This window comes from Canis aureus, chromosome 22 (genome assembly GCF_053574225.1).
Source record: "Canis aureus isolate CA01 chromosome 22, VMU_Caureus_v.1.0, whole genome shotgun sequence".
Classification (NCBI taxonomy): Eukaryota; Metazoa; Chordata; class Mammalia; order Carnivora; family Canidae; genus Canis; species Canis aureus.
In genome coordinates, this window is record NC_135632.1 from 21198940 (window position 1) to 21216669 (window position 17730).

A 17730-nucleotide genomic window follows, 5' to 3' on the forward strand; every position below is an offset into this window, starting at 1 on the left:
TGGTTTTAATAGATCTCTGGGTGGTTCTGGTTCCTGCTCAAGTTTCCAAGCTTGGAGGAAAGATGATGGCTCTGTCAGGCGAATAATTTGGAGATTGAATAAAAAAGCAACAACCAAGAAACCAGGTGAGCTGAAGGCTAGTTTTGTGGCAGGAGTAAGAAGCAGTGCTGTTGAGGAGGTGTTCTGTTCACTGGCGGGTTTGGGGGAGCGAGGCCTTTCCAAATTCTGCAAGCCACCCCCTCGTGAGGAGTAAGCATCGTAGGCAGGAGAGGTGAGAGCTGCAGAAATGACACGCAAGTGGCCACCAGCACCTTGGGGCCCATGAGGAGGCTCCAGGCTCGGGGTGGGGCCACAGACGGGTTAGGAATGCCAAAGAATCAGACTGGGACAAATGAAGCAGGTTAGTACTGCCCAACGAGGCAAAGACTGTCACATACTCTCCCTTTGAAGTCAGGGTAAAAGAGGCGAGGCGCTGTGATCCAGGGGACAGCAGAACACCAGTGTCCCTGGAAGGCTTTGGAAAGAGGAACCCCAACCTGAACGTGCAGGGCTTTCTCTGAAGTCCCACCAGAAAGTGTTTGCCTTCCTCTAAAGATGAGGCATCTGCAAACTCGTGCCACTTGGCATTGAAGCAAAATGGAAATAAGAGGCTAGGCTTGCTTGGTGAACCATGACTAGTGGCAGGCTCGAGCTCTACCAAACGCCGCTCAGTGGTCCATCCCTGCACAGCTCGTGCTCAGATACTCTTCACATGCCAGCAGAACATACTCTACACAGTCGGCGAAGCCAGCCCTGGGCTGCCCTTCTGACCCTGGAAGAAAACAGAGGAGGCATGGATCTGCAGTCCTCGTCAGAGGACTACCCTACCTTTGTGGTGTTAACCCCAAGAAATGAGCAGGGAGGAGTGGAACACCCCAACCCCACCAAAAGCAGATTCGCCACATGAAGCCAGAAAAGCGTTCACTGGGTCACTAAGAAGGGGACCTTATTTAAAATGATCGCTTAGGCTAAATTAGGCCAGAGGTCAGGATGAGGAACACCAACGTCATCTCAGATATCTGGTGGAGACACTTGATTCACAGCAGAAACCAGTCGTTCTGAAAAGAATATGTGCATTTGATGTAAATATCCCTCCAACACATAGCTCACCGTGTGAGTTCAGCAAGTGACTTAGACCCTCTGATTCTCAGGGTTATCTCAAAACAAATAAAAATATCTCCTAAGCAGGTTGTTTTAGAACTAAACAAGCTGCCATAATATCTCTCATAGACACCTAATAAATCTTAGAGGTACTGATCTCACACCTCTCGTTATGGAGTCCCGGCCTGTCCGATTCCTGTTTCATAAAAGTTAGACAAAATGGAATGCCCCAGTGTTGCCCTGAACTATAGAAAAGCCACAGTTTATAATGAGCCTTGTAAATTACTTTTAAAAATTAACGATAGAAGTGTTCTTGCCCTTTAATTTGGTTTGGCCAACTGCCTTTGCCTTCTTCACAGTTAGAAATGTTATAAATACATTGCCCTACAAGTTGCCTGGTGAGCTTTCTGGGACCTGCCCCACTCTCACCCCCCAACCTCAGGAGGAACTTCTCATCCCCACTTATTCACTGAGTCCTAAAATTTTACCCAGAAGTGTTTTTTGTTTACTTTTATTCTGTTTTGGTTTGACTGATGAAGTTCCCTGGATCACTTTGCCCATAAATTGGGTGGTTCATTAACAGAAACATAGTGTCTCCCAGTTCTGAAGGCTCAGTCTCTGAAATCAAGGTGTTGACAAGGTCTCACACACCGCTGGGGGCTGTGAGGACAGGATCTCTCCATGGCTGTGGACGCCCTCTTCTCCCTGTGTCTGTCCATCTCCCTCCTGGGCAAATTGTCCCTCCTTTTTTTTTATTTTTTACTTTATTTTTTTATTTTAATTTTTTTTATTTTTTATTTATTTATGATAGTCACAGAGAGAGAGAGAGAGAGAGAGAGAGAGAGGCAGAGACATAGGCAGAGGGAGAAGCAGGCTCCATGCACCGGGAGCCCGATGTGGGATTCGATCCCGGGTCTCCAGGATCGCGCCCTGGGCCAAAGGCAGGCGCCAAACAGCTGCGCCACCCAGGGATCCCCAAATTGCCCCTCCTTACAAGGACGCCAGTCATATGGAATTAGAAGCCACCCTTCATTTTAGCTTGGCTACTTCTATAATTACTCCATCTCCAAATAAGGCCACATTTTGAGGTCTTGAGGGTCATAACTTCAACATGAATTTTAGGGGAACACAATTCAATCCCTAACATCCAACAACCTCACTCATGCGTATTTGTGCCAAATAGGGGATGAGAGAGCCACGTTACCTGGGCCCAGCTCCCCCAGAGAATGGCACATTTCCACAGTGGAGGGGAGAAATTTGCATTCATGATATGAAACTCACCCTCAGTAATGCCCACCTCATGGCAGCTAAGTAGGAAGGCACGCACTCAGTCTTGGTCTCTCTGACGGATTCCCTTTGGGCCCACCAACGTGTTTAGAGACTGGGCCTGTAGGGTTAGGCCTACGTTCACGGCTGTATTAACCATCCGGCAGGCAAGGACCTTCCCCACAGTGGCATTGATGTGTCTGCTGGTCCCACACATCATAACTATATAACCAAGGGGTTGATATCAAGGTTTCTCACTTCTCATCCTGCCCAACTAGCTACAAAATGTGGCAACTCTGTTAAATCTCAGGACGGAAACCGCTGGAAGATTTTGCTCCTATAGGAACAATAAAGAGCAGGCAAGAGGGATCCCTGGGTGGTGCAGCGGTTTGGTGCCTGCCTTTGGCCCAGGGCGCGATCCTGGAGACCCGGGATCGAATCCCACGTCGGGCCCCCGGTGCATGGAGCCTGCTTCTCCCTCTGCCTGTGTCTCTGTCTCTCTCTCTCTCTCTCTATCATAAATAAATAAAAATTTAAAAAAAATTAAAAAAAAAAAAGAGCAGGCAAGAGAGGATCCTACAGGGTTTCGCTTCCTTTTCAGGTTTAAGAGAAACTCTCAGAAGGTGGTCTACCTCAGGGACAAAGGAGGAGGACAAGGGAGGGGCTCAGGCACATCCTAGGATTCACACAGAGAAGAAAAATGAAAGGTGGAGACGAAGAGGCACATCTCAGCAAGCTGTTCACCTCCCTCAGAGCCAGCATTCCTGAAGCACTCCTGAGGGGCCAGGTGGACCGGGCCTGGTGGCGGCCAGGCCCCTGCCCTGAGCGTGTCGCTCCCTCACTGCCCAGGGTGGAAGGCAGTGGCTTTGCTGACAGCTTCTCTGCCAACGCACGGGCTCCCTCTTGCCCTTTCAGACAGAATGAGTGGTCCTCAGTTCAGCGTTGTGGTGAATCCAGGAGCACGTCCTCAGAGCCAGCCTCTCTGAAGTCTGCACAATGCCAAGGGAGCCTCCTGGAGGGAGTCCAAGTCCTGACCTTGCCCTTCCGGCTGCGGCAGGCCTTTCCACCCCGGTCCTCTCCCGGCCTCACTCGTTCGTGTTCCATATTCATGCATATGAAAATTAAAAGCCCTGAGATTTAATTAGGGGGACGTCCTGGGAGAACGAATGGGCAGAGCTTGGTGGTCAGCCAAGGGAGGCTTGCAGACTCAGGGGTGGGGCTTTCTGAACATTTCCACGGAAGAAGACAGCATGTGCAGACCAATCACCCCAGTGACAACGGAGGCTGGTTCCAGTCCTTCCTCCCACCCAAAGCTGAAGCTCTTTTGCGTGAGAAGGTTATCATTTAAGAGTAAGAAAGACCCCTCAGCCTTTTTTTTTTAGCAACAGTCTTTTGAGCCACAAGTGTAGTCAATACAAAGAACTCCAAATCCAGGGAGGGGTCCTGGCCGGAGAATCCAGGAGAGGGTGCGGGGGAAGCAGGCCATGGGTTCTGAGGCACAAAGCAGGCACGAGCCTCTGTCATCCTGCAGCAGCACCTTACAACCAAGAGAGAAGCTTCTTATCTTGATGAAGTCCCAATAGTTCATTTTTGCTTTTGTTTCTCTTGCCTTTGTGGATGTATCTTGCAAGAAGTTACTGTGGCCGAGTTCAAAAAGGGTGTTGCCTGTGTTCTCCTCTAGGATTTTGATGGAATCTTGTCTCACATTTAGATCTTTCATCCATTTTGAGTTTATCTTTGTGTATGGTGAAAGAGAGTGGTCTAGTTTCATTCTTCTGCATGTGGATGTCCAATTTTCCCAGCACCATTTATTGAAGAGACTGTCTTTCTTCCAGTGGATAGTCTTTCTTCCTTTGTCGAATATTAGTTGACCATAAAGTTGAGGGTCCACTTCTGGATACTCTATTCTGTTCCATTGATCTATGTGTCTGTTTTCGTGCCAGTACCACACTGTCTTGATGACCACAGCTTTGTAGAAAAGAAAGAAAGAAAGAAAGAAAGAAAGAAAGAAAGAAAGAAAGAAAGAAAGAAAGAAAGAAAGAGAGAGAGAAAGAGAGAGAGAAAGAAAGAAAAGAAAGAAAGAAAGAAAGAAAGAAAGAAAGAAAGAAAGAAAGAAAAAGAAAGAAAGAAAAGAAAAGAAAACATCACCCCTTCTAAGTCTCCAAGTATGGATATGGAAGCTATTTGCATTAAATTCTGAGCTCCTCTCAATCCCAGATCCCAAAGCATTTCTAGCTCTGGCTTGGCTACTCACTATATGACCTCAAGCAAGCTTCTCTGGTCTCCACCTCTAGGCATTATTAGGAAAATTGAATGAGCCCATGATAACGCATTAACACCATCCCCAGCAGATGGTGGGGATAGATGCTAGCCCTTTCACTGATTGTATTTATCCCCCTCCCCATAACCCTAGGTCAGGCCCCTGCTCTACAGATATACCAGACAGACATTGAACAGGAACAAGGTTGGTGACTTCCTTGGACCAGTCTCTTGACCTGTTTCCTCATCTGAAGAATGCAGGTGAGGATTACTGTCTGCTGCTCTGGGCACCAAAATGACACCAGGAAGAGGGACGTGCTCTGGGATCTGTGATGGTGCAGGTGAATATTTTCACACTTGATTCAAGGATGCATTCCCTAGGGCAACCCGGGTGGCTCAGCGTTAGCGCAGCCTTCAGCCCAGAGCGTGGTCCTGGAGTCTCAGATCGAGTCCCACAACGGGCTTCCTGCGAGGAGCCTGTTTCTCCCTCTGCCTGTGTCTCTGCCTCTCTTTCTCTCTGTATCTCCCATGAATAAATAAATAAAATCTTCAAAAAAAAAAAAAAAAAAGAATGCATTCCCTAGAGTCAGACTCATCATGCATTCTAATTGTCTTTTAAGCAATTGCTTAACCTCTCTGTGTGCCAGTTTTTCATCTGCAAAACAGGAACAATAAAGGCAAATATTGTGTAGATTACTGCAAAGATGAAAAAGGAGATGCCACAATTTCGTCTCTTGGGATGGGAACTTTTAAGGTCTACTCTCTTAGCAACTTCCAAACACATAACACAGTATTATTAACTATAGTTGCCATGCTATGCATTACACCCCCCAGGACTTATTTATTCTATAACTGGAAGTTTATTCCTTTTGGCCACCTTCACTTTTTCCAAAGAGAAATCTGTAATTATGTGTGGTCATCGATGTTAACCAGACTTATTGTGGGGATCATTTTGCAATATATACAAATATGGAATAATTACATTGTGTACCTGAAACTAACATAATGTTATATGTGAATTATATCTCAATAGAAAAAAAATCATCTGTGTACTCTACAAGGGATTTAAAAAGAAGTTATGTGCTAAATGCTTAGAAGAGTGCCTGGCACATTGTAAACCTTTGTTAGTCTTATTATTGCATTGCAGATTTTGTCTTTATTGTTATCGATAGTAGCACATGCAATAATTGTAGCTGTATTTCCTGCTTTAGGGTTGCTTGTCCTAAAAGGCTCTCATGCTTATACAGCAGTACCAGAGGCCCAAACCCCTATATAAAAGTCTGAACATTGGGAAGGTGACTTGGTTTCCCTTCCTCCCATGGTAGCCATCCCTTGAACCAGGGGTTCTTTCCACACCACAGTCCTACGAGTCAGGCTTTATTGGTTTCACGTTTTAAAATCCAGGTGTTACAAGTCAGTGTCAGATCCTGCCTGTTTCCTGTTCATTTGGATTTGTTTCCTGTTATTGGGACCGGAATGGTCTCATGTAACAGCACGAGAGGGGAATGAGGTTTTCCTTGCCAGGAAAAGCCACTGGGTGATGGTACTGGAGACAAAAGTATGTCCTCTGTACAGGGCCAGTTCCCAGTTCTTGCAGAAACACTGAGGAGCTGACAAGGTGAGGCTCTGAATCCTCAGAAGTCACGGGCCCCAGGCAAAGAGGGCTGCTCTTCTAATGGGGAAGGCAGACCCATTTGGTCAGAGACTCATGTTTCCTAAAGCTGCTAAAAAAATGACCACAAACTTAGTGGCTTAAAATAACACTAATTTACTACCTCGTGGTTCTGGAGATCAAGAGTCTCAAATGAAGGTGTCTGCAGGGTACATTCCTTCTATAAGTTCTAGGGGAACTGTTTTCTTGCCTCTTCCAGCTTCTCGTGGCTCTGGGTATTCCATGGCTTGTGGCCATATCATTCCAGTCTCTGACTCTACCTTCATGTGAACTCCCCCACACCCTTCTCTCTGTGTCTTTTCCTCTTCTGCCTTTTATGGGGACACTTGTCATTTGATTTAGGGCCCAGATGGTTAATCTAAGATGATCTCACTTCAAGATCCTTAATGTAATTACATCTACAAAAACTTTTTCCAAAAAGGGTCACATTCCTAGGTACTGGGGGTTAGGACTTGGATATAACTTTTGGGGGTTACCATTCAACCCATTACAGAAGGAATTGTTGGATACCCAAATTAATGGACAGAGTATGTATCTGTTCCTTAATAACGAGAACCCCATCCCATAGGGAGGTACACATGGGGATGGTCTGTAGGCCAGAAGGACCCTAAAGCAACTCCAGCTTGACCCTAAAGCTAGAGCTTAGTCCCCAGAGAAGTGGATGACAAAACAACATATGCCCTGGGTTTGAGTGTGCATAAAACATCAGGGGAATGGAGCAGCTGGTGGTTTGGGTGACAAAGAGCAAGAAAGGAGATAGTACCCAGGGAGTCTCCCAGGCTGGCTCAAGGAGCTGCATTCACACCCAGCAGGGCCATGTAGGGTCTAGAGTGTGGCTGCATTGGAACAAGTAGGGCCAGAGCCCAGCTGGGGGGCGCTGCTGAGAGGCAGGCAGCTGGGAACCTGCAGCCAGAATCTTCCAGCTGAAAGAGCCCATCAGGGTGACTGGCACAGCCTCACCTGATAGATGAGGAAACAGTGGCCCAGGGAGAGACAAAACCTGCTCCCCTCTCCCCGAGCTACAATGGTCAGTGGTGCAGCTACGGGTACGGCCCTGGCTCTTTGCTCCTGGCCCAGGATCTTTCCTCTGCATAGAAAGTGTCTCCTGTGTTCTGGGGAGTCACAATCATGTGATCATATTACCCAGAGAGTCATCAGGCCCTATGCGTGGTAGAGAACATGATAGACAGGATCAGAGTCAAGTGCAGAGTTCAAGGGCTCCCTAAAATAAAGCTAAGCAGAAATGTGAATAATCAGTGGGTGGTGAAAAATTGATTTAATGCAGTCTTCTAATGGATGCTGTCGTTCCTTTTGGCAAGAATCTCTTGAAATATGTCTGTTGGAACCAAGGCTTCAGGTAGGGGGTACATTCCGTGGGAAGACTCTAAAAGGCAGGGGAGAGAAAGAGGAAGAGGAGAGAGCGAGGGTTGAGAAGACAAGCTGGGGAGGGTCAGAGATGCAGCAGGGCTGGTGTGAGGCTCCCATGAGGGGCAGACAGTGAATACAGTAGAGAGAAGGGGCAGGTGCAGGGCCATTGCCTTGCCCTGCCCTACACCCGACCTCAGGGGCCCTGCAGTGTCCGGGCTCTCTGGAGAGCTCCAGGGAGATGCTTACTCTGTGTGGTCGTCAGACCACACAAGCAGTGACATAAGCAGTGTCGAGGGTAGAGAAGGGTACAAATAGCCTGGGTCCAGACACCTGCAGACATGCGGCGAAGCCTTCGGGCTCCCATGGACGGTGCAGTAAGGGTGGGCTGGGGCCCATCTCACCCAGCTCTCAAGGAGGCCCCGCTAACACCCAGATCACATCTTTACCCCCAGTAGCAGCCCATCAAGGGTTGATAATCGAGAACAGCTACGATCAAGGGTGACTTTGGCACAGACAGGTTGTGCTCATAAACGTTTTTTGCTGTTCCGTCTCTACACACAGCACTGAGATGGATGCTCTCCCTGGCCCCCATCCCAGCGTAGGCTCAGGTGGTGAGTCACACATGGGGACGCATGCACACTCACGTACAGGTTCGCCCCGCCCCCGGCCCCCACAACCTCCCTGCTCTCCTAGCCCCTCACCTGGGCGCAGGGCTGAAGCCCTCACATCAACCCCTCCTCTCACCTGGTGCCAAAGCCCCTTCTGCCCCTTCCCTCCCTGCTCAGTCCATCTGCTCACTTCTGCACCCCCAAACCCGCTTCCTCTGACTCCTCCACCAAAGCCTACACGTCTATCATTGTCCCATCAATCTTGCAAACTGGTCCTTCCCTGATCTTTGACCCCCATATGACCATCCACTGCTCCGCCTCCCTTCACTGCCAGTGGGTCCCCTTCACATCCTCAGCACCCAGACTGCCTTCAGCTTCCCCCCAGATGCACCCTTCCCACAGGCACCCCCAGTCCTTTCTGCTCTCTCCAGTCTGGGATCCTCTAGGCCCTGCTGACACAGGTGACCATGGAAGGTCCCATCCTTGTCCCAGGGACTCTCTGCCATCCTGGTGCCATCCTCCCTCCTAGCGGCACCTCCTGTGCCTACCATCCCATCTCCCCACAATCTACTACACGCACGCATCCAACTTAAACTTGCTCATCACTCATCTCTTCCCTAATTGTGGACATTCTTCCTCTCTCTCTCTTTTTAAAAAGATTTTATTTATTTATTCATGAGAGATACAGACAGAGAGGCAGAGACACAGGCAGAGGGGGAAACAGCATCCCCAGGACCCCGGGATCACGACCTGAGCCAAAGGCAGACACTCAACCACTGAGCCACCCAGGTGCCCACATTCTTCCTCTCTTGAGGACCTCAAATTTTTGAATAATTCTTGATTCCTCTTCCTATAACTGCCCTTAATATTCTGCTAATCACCAAATCCTGTGCATATTTAATAAATATCATTGAAGTGCTGATAAAACAACCTTGTGGTGGGCGCACAGAGTTCTGAGTTCTAGAACCAAGTCCAGCACCAGCTATGGAACTCTGTGCATCTCAGTGCGCTTATCTGAGAAGTGAGGCTGTGGACTAGAAGAGCTTGGACTCTGGCAAACACCACTGCTCACCCGCCCATTATCCAGTCTCTTTGTGCTCCTTGGCAAAATCTGGATTCTGTCCTGTGTAGTAACGTGCTCCCTGGGTGGCCAGTCTTGGCCTAAGGGTGACACGTGCTGCATCCTGCAGGTCCTTCTGGTCCCAGAGTCATCACCAGCTGAGGGTAAGCAGCCAAGACTCCATGCAAAAATCGCAAAAGGAAAGGTATCTGACTGCTTGATGTCTCCATGGAAAGAGAGTGGTCTATGTTCAGGGGCTCAGAACCTGGGAGCTAGACAGACCCTGAGGTCCACAGGGTCCCAACTCCAGTTCTACAGAGACCCAGATATGAGAGTCTTTCTGCTGTTGAGTGACCTCTGGGCCCATATGGAAGTTTCTCCTACCAGTCCTCCTGGAACTGGAAGGACAGGGTGCAGGACAAGTCTTCAGACGTGACTGTTGCTCCCTATCCCGTGTGTCTCCTTTTTTCCAGGTTTAGCTGGAACTTCAGCTGTCAGAATAGGACTGGTTTTCAGACCCCACATCATACTGGTCCTTGAAATGTACCAAACATTGCAGCCCTCCATCCCTGCACATGGTAGGACTTGACTTCCCACACCAGGCTCTTGATAAAGATCTTCTTCTTTACTATCTAGGGGCCTCCCTGACACTTTGCAGAGTGGTCAGTGCTAGGAGGAGGATTTCCCCGCTGTCCATGGACCATCCCTTTGGGAATGCTTAGTACACAGAGGCATGGGCCCTCTTCTCCTCTGATTTTAACCTGAATTCAGGAAAGCTAGAATGAAGAAATCCATCCAGACCAGGAACACTCAAAATACTCTTTGGAGTGCTGAGTGGAGACTTTCCCCTCTGCTGGGCAAATGCCCCAGCACAAAGGGCTCAGTGACCATCAGGAGCTCCTCTGTCCATCCCTGCCTGCCACCCCACCGATTCCAGCTTCCCAGCAGGACCACAAGCTCCTCCTGCCCCCTGTATGGGGCTTGGCCCAGCCAGGGACCACAGGTGCAAGCCTTTCTCCAAACCAGGGGCCATTCTTCCTGCACCATCACTCAGAGGCCAAGTGTGAATAGCACTTTGTGCTGTTGCATTAGCAACTGTTTATGGGACTTCACATTCAGGGGCGTGTGAAGCCCCCATTCCAGTTCTCACAGCTCTTTCTAGCATCAGACACTCAGAGAGCCAGGTGAGGGTTCAACTCCTTAGCAGCAGTACCCCAGCTGTGGGCGGTAGGGGGTTACCAAAGCTGAGGTGCCTCTCTGGGATCTTCTCCCCAAAGGGAGGCAAGCTGAAAAAGGGAGGGGGGAAGGAAGTTGATATTTGGTCACAGCCTCAGAAGAAGTACCTTGAGCATGTCTGGGAGAAGCTGTGCCATGTGGAGAGACCCTAGCCCCAGGCAGCGGGCACAGGAGGCTGAAGAAGGAGAGCGTGATCTCTGTCCCCGCTTAGAGGCCAATCAGCCTTAGAGTAGCTCTGTGACAGCTCTTAAGCCAAATTGCTCTGTGCCTGCAGTGTGGTGGACCCCACTCCCTGTCTCCAGGGGAGCCCCCTGGAGATGCCCTCTGGAAGTCGAGGTGAGGGCTCAGTCGCCATTTGAGCACTCTCCACTAGAGGGCAGCTCTGGACAGGGTGGGAGCTCCCAGGGCCTCCAGGGCTCAGGGCTCTAGAAGGAGTTCCCACAGAGTGGAGGGTGAGGCATCCCCTCCACTGTAGTACATTCTGGGTCCTCCATAAACCAGCTCTTGGAGGCCACATGGCCCAGCACCCTCCAGTCTGAGGTCAGAACAAGCTGCCCTCATACTCAGTTTGCCCAAGAAGCCCCAGATGTCCTGGCCTCTTCCGTGGTGAAGAGGGAGCCCAGGGTGCTGCTGAGATCTGAGAGGCATGTCAGAGCTGCCCAGGTGGCCCTGAATGTTCTTTCCAGCACTCACGAGAGGTTTGCTTCTCTCAGAACCACAGGGGAAGGAGGGATGGCTTTGCAGGGCTGAAATCTTGCTTATCCCTAGCTAAGAGTCATGTGGTAGCCCCTTTTAAGAAGACAAATAAAAATGTGACATGAGTCTGGGTGCTGGCTTAGCCAAGCTCCTAGAAGAAAGCCCAATTGCAGAACACACAAAATCAGGGCTGCCGTGGGCAGAAGAGGGTAAACAGAGTCCCATCCTCTGAGTATACCATCTCCACTCCTGGCTTTGAGCCCTCACTGAAGTGCCTCTTGGAGAGGCTGAGTCTCAAGGATACAGTTTGAAAATCTGTAGGCAAGGCAGCCCGAGGCCTTGGGCGTGGTCATAAGCCCAGGCAGCCCCAGGTCAATGCACAAGGGAAAGTAACCTACTGCCTGATAAAGGGGAGGGGGCTAGGATGCAGGAGGAGGCCCTCCTCACATTGGGGACAGCCTTTCTGTTGACAGATGAGCTGTGTCATCCACAAAAACCCTGGGGAAAAACTGTGGCCTTCTGAGTAGATTCCTGATAGACAAAGAGGACAGCCCAGGGTCTCTGAGCCAGAGCCGCACGGCCCCTATGGCTGTCACAGGCTCAGCCGGAGACAGCCTGAGACACAAGGACTCCTTGAGGCCAACCTACAACTCCCCCTGCCTGGCCCAGCCCCATGTGTGCATGGCATAGGATGCCAAGGCCAGCAGGAGCGTGCTTCAGCCTGGGAGGCAGAGGCCTTGCCTGGCAAGTCCTTTGGGCTCAGAGACACTGTTTCATCACATTTCCAGCAAAGACTGGAAGGAGCGTTTTACATTGTTCTAAGGGGCTCCCTAAAAAGGAAACGGATCTTAAAATACACGTAGAGGCACACCCAGAAACAATCCCCACACGTGCGTACATAGAAACCTCGCAGATACAATACGGGCACCGACACCTGTGTGCGGCTTAATACGTCCGTGGCCCACAATACGGTGCCCGAGACGGTACTGCAAGGTGCTCGGGTGGGGGTCCCCGGGCCAAGAGCAATCCGTGGCTGTCTAGCTCTGTGTCCTCAGGTAAGTTAGTCCCCCTCTCTGAGCCTTTGCTTTCTCCTTTGTAAAAGTGCCTGTGTCCCTGCCACCTACGTCCAGGGAGCTGAGGGGGAAGCTGGCCTGCAGAGCCCTAGTTTGGGGTCTGTGCCTGACCCTGTGCGCGGACGCCCAGGGTGGCGGTGCGGAGTGGGGGGCTCTGGAAACCAGGGGGCACTCGCTCCCTGTCTGAGTGATGGAGCGTGGCCTGGGCGCCCATCGGTGACAACGAGGGTCCTCAGCAGAGTCCGGGCCCGCAGCCGGGACGGTCCCAGGCCGGGAGTAGGGCCCTGGTCACCGGTGGGCCGCGAAGCCCCGGGAGCGACCCGCAGGTCCCCGGGGAGGGGGCGCTGACTGCAGGGACACAAGGCGGGGAAGAGCCAGGATAAATATAGAGCAAGAGACACTGTAAATAGAGCGGTGACGGATGCAAAGGGGATAAGGGGATGAGCAGAAACAGCCCGCAGGGAGAGCGGCCTCGGAAGGCCGGCCCAGCCAGCCACTGACACGGCGGACAGAGAGAAGGACCAGCGTCCGGGCCGTGGGCTCGAGTGGCCCACGTGAGGCGGGAACGGAGGATGGAAGCACGGCGTCCCCGCTGCCTGTGACCTCTGGGCCCGCTTCCTGGCCTGGACACCCCACGGGCCTTCCTCTCCTGGCCACGAGAGCCACTCCGAGCCCCGGCGGCGACGGTCACCGCGGGCGGGCGGGACGGGCAGGAGGGCGGGGGCTTCCACGGGCTCTGAACCCAGAGGCCCGGGCCACCGCCTAGGACCTTTGCTTGTCAGCCCTGCATTTTAATGGCTTTAATGAGACCCGGAGCAATTGCCTCCCTGCGGAAGGTGTTTTTCCTCTATGATGCCTGGCCCTGTGACACTAGGCCTCTTCCCTGTCCTGGCCTCACCTCCTCTGGGGGGGAGCACCCTGGAAATTCTGTCTTCTTTTTAGGACTGTAATTAATGCCTTCCCAGGGGGATAAGCGAACGTGCTGGCCGTGTACCTAATCATCTGCCACCCAGAAGTGGAGTCGGCCGCTGCCCCCACTGTGGAATGGGGTGGGTGGAGGGGGGAGGTAGGAGGGTAAGGTGGCTTCGGCTCCCTGATGGGAGAACCGGGGTACGGGGGTCGTGTCGCATGCTCACGTCCGCTGGACTGTTTACCTCCAGCACCGGGCTCCTCGCAGTGATGGTCACACTGAGTGAGGGCCGCGTGGGGCTAGGTAGGGAGAGATAGGGGGGCTGCGTGACCAGGCCCACAGGGATCCCAGCGGTGGGGAAACGCTGAGGCATGCGCAACCAGAGGGAAGGGAACCCCGAGAGACCCACCTTGTCTGTCTTAAATGTTATAGGCAAGAGAGTTTCATGATAGTTACAAACTGACCACTGAAAGTGACCCAACTTCAAGGAGACATAAACATGGTGCTAAGTGGTGACCTCAAGAAGATCTAAGTTCCTTGGTCAGTTTTCTATAAAAGATTGACCGTAAAAGTCCCCACTGGAGAACCATTCGGGACCCCTCTCACTCTGGAGAGATTTTTTCTTTCCTTTCCTTCTCACCTTCACGTAATAAACTTTCTTTTTTTTTTTTAATTTTATTTTTTTATTCATGAGAGACACAGAGAGAGAGACAGAGGCAGAGGGAAAAGCAGGCTCCATGCAGGGAGCCCGACGTGGGACTCGATCCCGGGTCTCCAGGATCAGGCCCTGGGCCGAAGGAGGCGCTAAAGCGCTGAGCCACCCGGGCTGCCCAACACGTAATAAACTTTCAGTTCACTTCACCCTTTTGTGTCCGTGAGATTCATTCTTCAACCAGATGAGACGAAATCCTGCAACATCTGGTACGGCCTCTGCTCTGACTGACCTTAAACTATGTCCCCTTGTGGTTTCTCCGGTTCCCATCTCCCTTTCTGAGCGTGTTTCTTGGTCTCTTTTACTGATTACTCTTTTTCCACTTGCCCATAAATGTCAGGGCTCCCCCGGTGCCACTCCAGCCCGTTCTTCTTCCCACTCTGAAGCCCTAACTTAGGAAACCCATTCACCCCCAGGACCCATTGCACAAGAACACCAGCCCCCAAGCCAGGCCCAGGGGGGCAGAGAGGAAAGACCGTCCCTGCACTCAAGGAGCTCAGTCTTCTAGGAGAGCAGCCAGAAACAAAGCAACCATAAAGTCGATGAGCTCAGTGCTTGTAGGATATGGGAAGGGCTGAGACAGCCAGCACTTTTGCCCTTATATGGAAAATGAAGATTTTTCAAAGGGGTGTTGGGGTGGTTAAGTAGTGGAAAGTGCTTGCAATGGTACCTGAGGAAATGGTCAGTGCTTAGCGAGTGAAGACGTGTATGATGGCCTGAGCCATTACTGAGACCCACGTCAGTGTCCAGCTCACACTCTTCCCTCTGGTTGCAGGTGAGCACAACCATCCCTCCCCACAGGCCAGTCCCTGTGGGCATCCAACAGGCACTGCAAATCTAACATCCCAATGGAACATCGCCCATGTCCTACTGCAGTCCTGTAGTGACGACACCACCATTCACCCATTGGTCCAGTTGCCTGAGCTACAACCCAGCCGCCATCTGCACTAGTAATGGTGTCCTGGAAATTCTAGCAGGGTTAGGCTGAGGCATGAGAACTCCTGAACTAAAAGTTAAAGATAAAAAGACAAGCATGGAATTCTCGTATAACCCATTCCCATATATGCCATTCCACCTCATAGGTTAACACCCAAAATAGTTGCAAATGGATACTCAAACAAACGTTTGTACACAAATATTTTTAGCAGTACTATTCATGATAGTCAGAAGGTGGTAACAACCCAAATGTTCCTCAGTGGATGATTGGATAAATGAAATGGGGTGTATCTATGCAATGGAGTACTAGTCAGCCACAGCAAGGAATGGAGTACTAGCACATGCTACTCGTGGAAGAGCCTGGAAATTCTGCTAAGCGAAAGAAGCCAGACACAGAAGGTTACACATTATATGCTGCCATTTATGTGAAATGTCCAGAGTAGGCAAATCCACAGTGATAGAAAGCACATTGGTGGTTGCCAGGGGTTGGAGAGGAGGGGAAATGAGAAGTAACTGCTTAATGGGTTCAGGGTTTTCTTTTGGAGTGGTGGAAACGTTCTGAAACCAGACAGAGGTTGTGGTTGCACAACATTATGAGTGTACTAAATGCCACTGAATTTTTCCCTTTTAAATGGTTAATTTTATGTTATGTGAATTTCACCTCATTTTTAAAGGAGCCTGCAAGGTTTTCCCTGGAGAATCTGTTGACCTTGAACATAGACCCTTTTCTGTTATGAGAATAGGAATGCCAGCACTTCCAGGTGAGAAAGGCTAGCAGTGTGAACACTCAATAGGGAACTTGGGGCCAAAGGATGGGGAACTGGCTTACAGAAAGCCTCTTTCTCCTCTACAACCCTCCTCAGATGAGCTGGCCTTCCCACAACTGCCCCCATGGGGAGGCTGTTGTCTTGTCAGTGTAGGACTGGTGCCCCTGGGACAGAGGGTGGGACGCAGGCACCAGCATTCAGGCCTGGCCTCAGCAGCCCAGGCACCCTGAGCAGCCTTGAAGCTATTTGAGCCTCAAAGCAGAAGGCAACTCCACCCCATCCCATGAGCTGCTGAGAGAGAAAGTCAGGGGAATCCTGCCACTCTGGCCCTAGGACTGCTGGGGCTGGTCCTGCTCTGGAAGTTCCCGGGGTCAGGAGCAGGGAGGCTGCGCTCTGTGGGGCTGCTCCTCCAGAAGGTGCCCAAAGGGCCAGGACATTTCATAGCAGGGAGTGAAGGGCTCTGGCCGGAGCAGTGGGCCAAAATGCAGCTGGAGGCCCCTTCCCATCATGCCTTACAGCCATGGCCAATGACTGGCCTGGTCTTGGATAAGAATGCTCATTCTGGAATGAGTCCCAAAGGGCTCACACTGGGACAGTTGGCCAGGGGATGCTAATGCTGATTCGGTCTCTAGAGCACTGGGCTGGGGAAAGGAGCAACCCAGGTAAAGCAGATGAGATGGTAAGGTGTTATCTGGCTGCGTGGGGCACTTGCTTCCAAGTGCTCCTCCCTCCAAAGCCAAACCAGCCAGCAGAAGCTGGTAGCAAAGGCTGAATTAACTGTTGGGAGACTGGACCTATCACAGGGTACCTTGACCCATTAGCAGCTCGGGGCCCCACCCCTCCACCAGCAAGGCCCAGGGCTAGACAGACAGGTCTGTCTGTCTGTCCTCTTGACTCTCCTCTGGCTGCCCAGTTTCCTGGCCTCTGGATTCCAGCTGGGGATCAATTTTCTGCTCACCTCTTATTTTGTGTTATCATCCCACTTTATCTTCCCTGTGCATTTTTCCTTTCTCTGAACAATTCCTCTTGCTCTTCTAACTTGGAGGGGAAGGAGGTAGAAGGAACAAAAGCGAAGGAGGAGGGTCTGTTGGCTTCTCCCTACAATTCCCCAGGTTGGACTCACAGACTCCCCTTCTGGAGATTTTGAGATAATGATAAGACCCACTTAGATTTTTATATTATTTTTTCTCCAAATGACTGCAGTCCTGTTGATTGTCCATTTCTCCCTCCCATCCCCCTCTCCCCATCTCTACACAACTGCTTTGGGCCCTTCCAGCCCATCCCTGAATCACTGGCAGCAGCCAGCAGCCGTCGGACCCACCTACCTCTCTGCTCCAGCTCGTCCCTCTGCAGGCCATCCCGGTGAACATCTGAGCACTTCACCTGCCTACTTCACAGTGTGGATCTGGACCACCAGGATTGGCATCCCCTGGGAACTGGTTAAAAAAGAAAAAAATGCAGGACCACATCTCAGGCCTATCGATTCAGCAACTCTCAGGGCAGGGTCCAACAATTTGTGTTTTAACAAGCTCTCCAAGTGTTTGTGATACTGCTGAAGTTGAAAACCACTGACCTACTTAAAAGCTTCAGTGGTTCCCACTGCCAGGCCCAGATTCCTTGGCATGACACCCAGAACCTCTGGGACCGACTCCCTGCCTATCTTCTGAATCCTGCCTCCTCCTCCCCAAACCTTACTGCCATCCCCACCCCCAGCACACCTTGCATCGACTTCTCCACCTAGCAAGGACTCCTTGGACAAGGGCCGTTGGAGGCCTCTATGCCCTGTTCCCCCAGGCTGGGTGTCCTTTTTTCTCCTCTCAGGGCACACTGGCCACTCCTTCTCTGGGTGCCCCCCTGCAGCCTTGCCTAGCCTACAACCCTACTACTTAATAGCAGCCTCTCCCTCTCTCGCTGCCTACCTAGACTGTGAGCTCTTTGAGGGCACGGCCATGAGTTTGCACTGTTGAACACCAGCACCCTGCATGTATATGGCCGCTGATTCAAAGCCACGCCTCAAGCACTGCTCC

At 51.2% G+C, this 17730-nt stretch overlaps 1 protein-coding gene across 2 annotated transcripts in view; it reads right to left on the reverse strand.

Moving 5' to 3' along the window:
• EPHB1 (EPH receptor B1) overlaps window positions 1-17198 on the reverse strand; it is a 474340-nt gene extending 457142 nt beyond the window's left edge. For both annotated transcript variants that reach the window (XM_077865055.1, XM_077865054.1), the window contains exon 1: window positions 17029-17198. The gene's annotated coding sequence lies outside the window, so the exon portion shown is untranslated. The remainder of the gene's footprint in view (window positions 1-17028) is intronic.
• Between the last annotated feature and the right edge of the window lie 532 nt (window positions 17199-17730).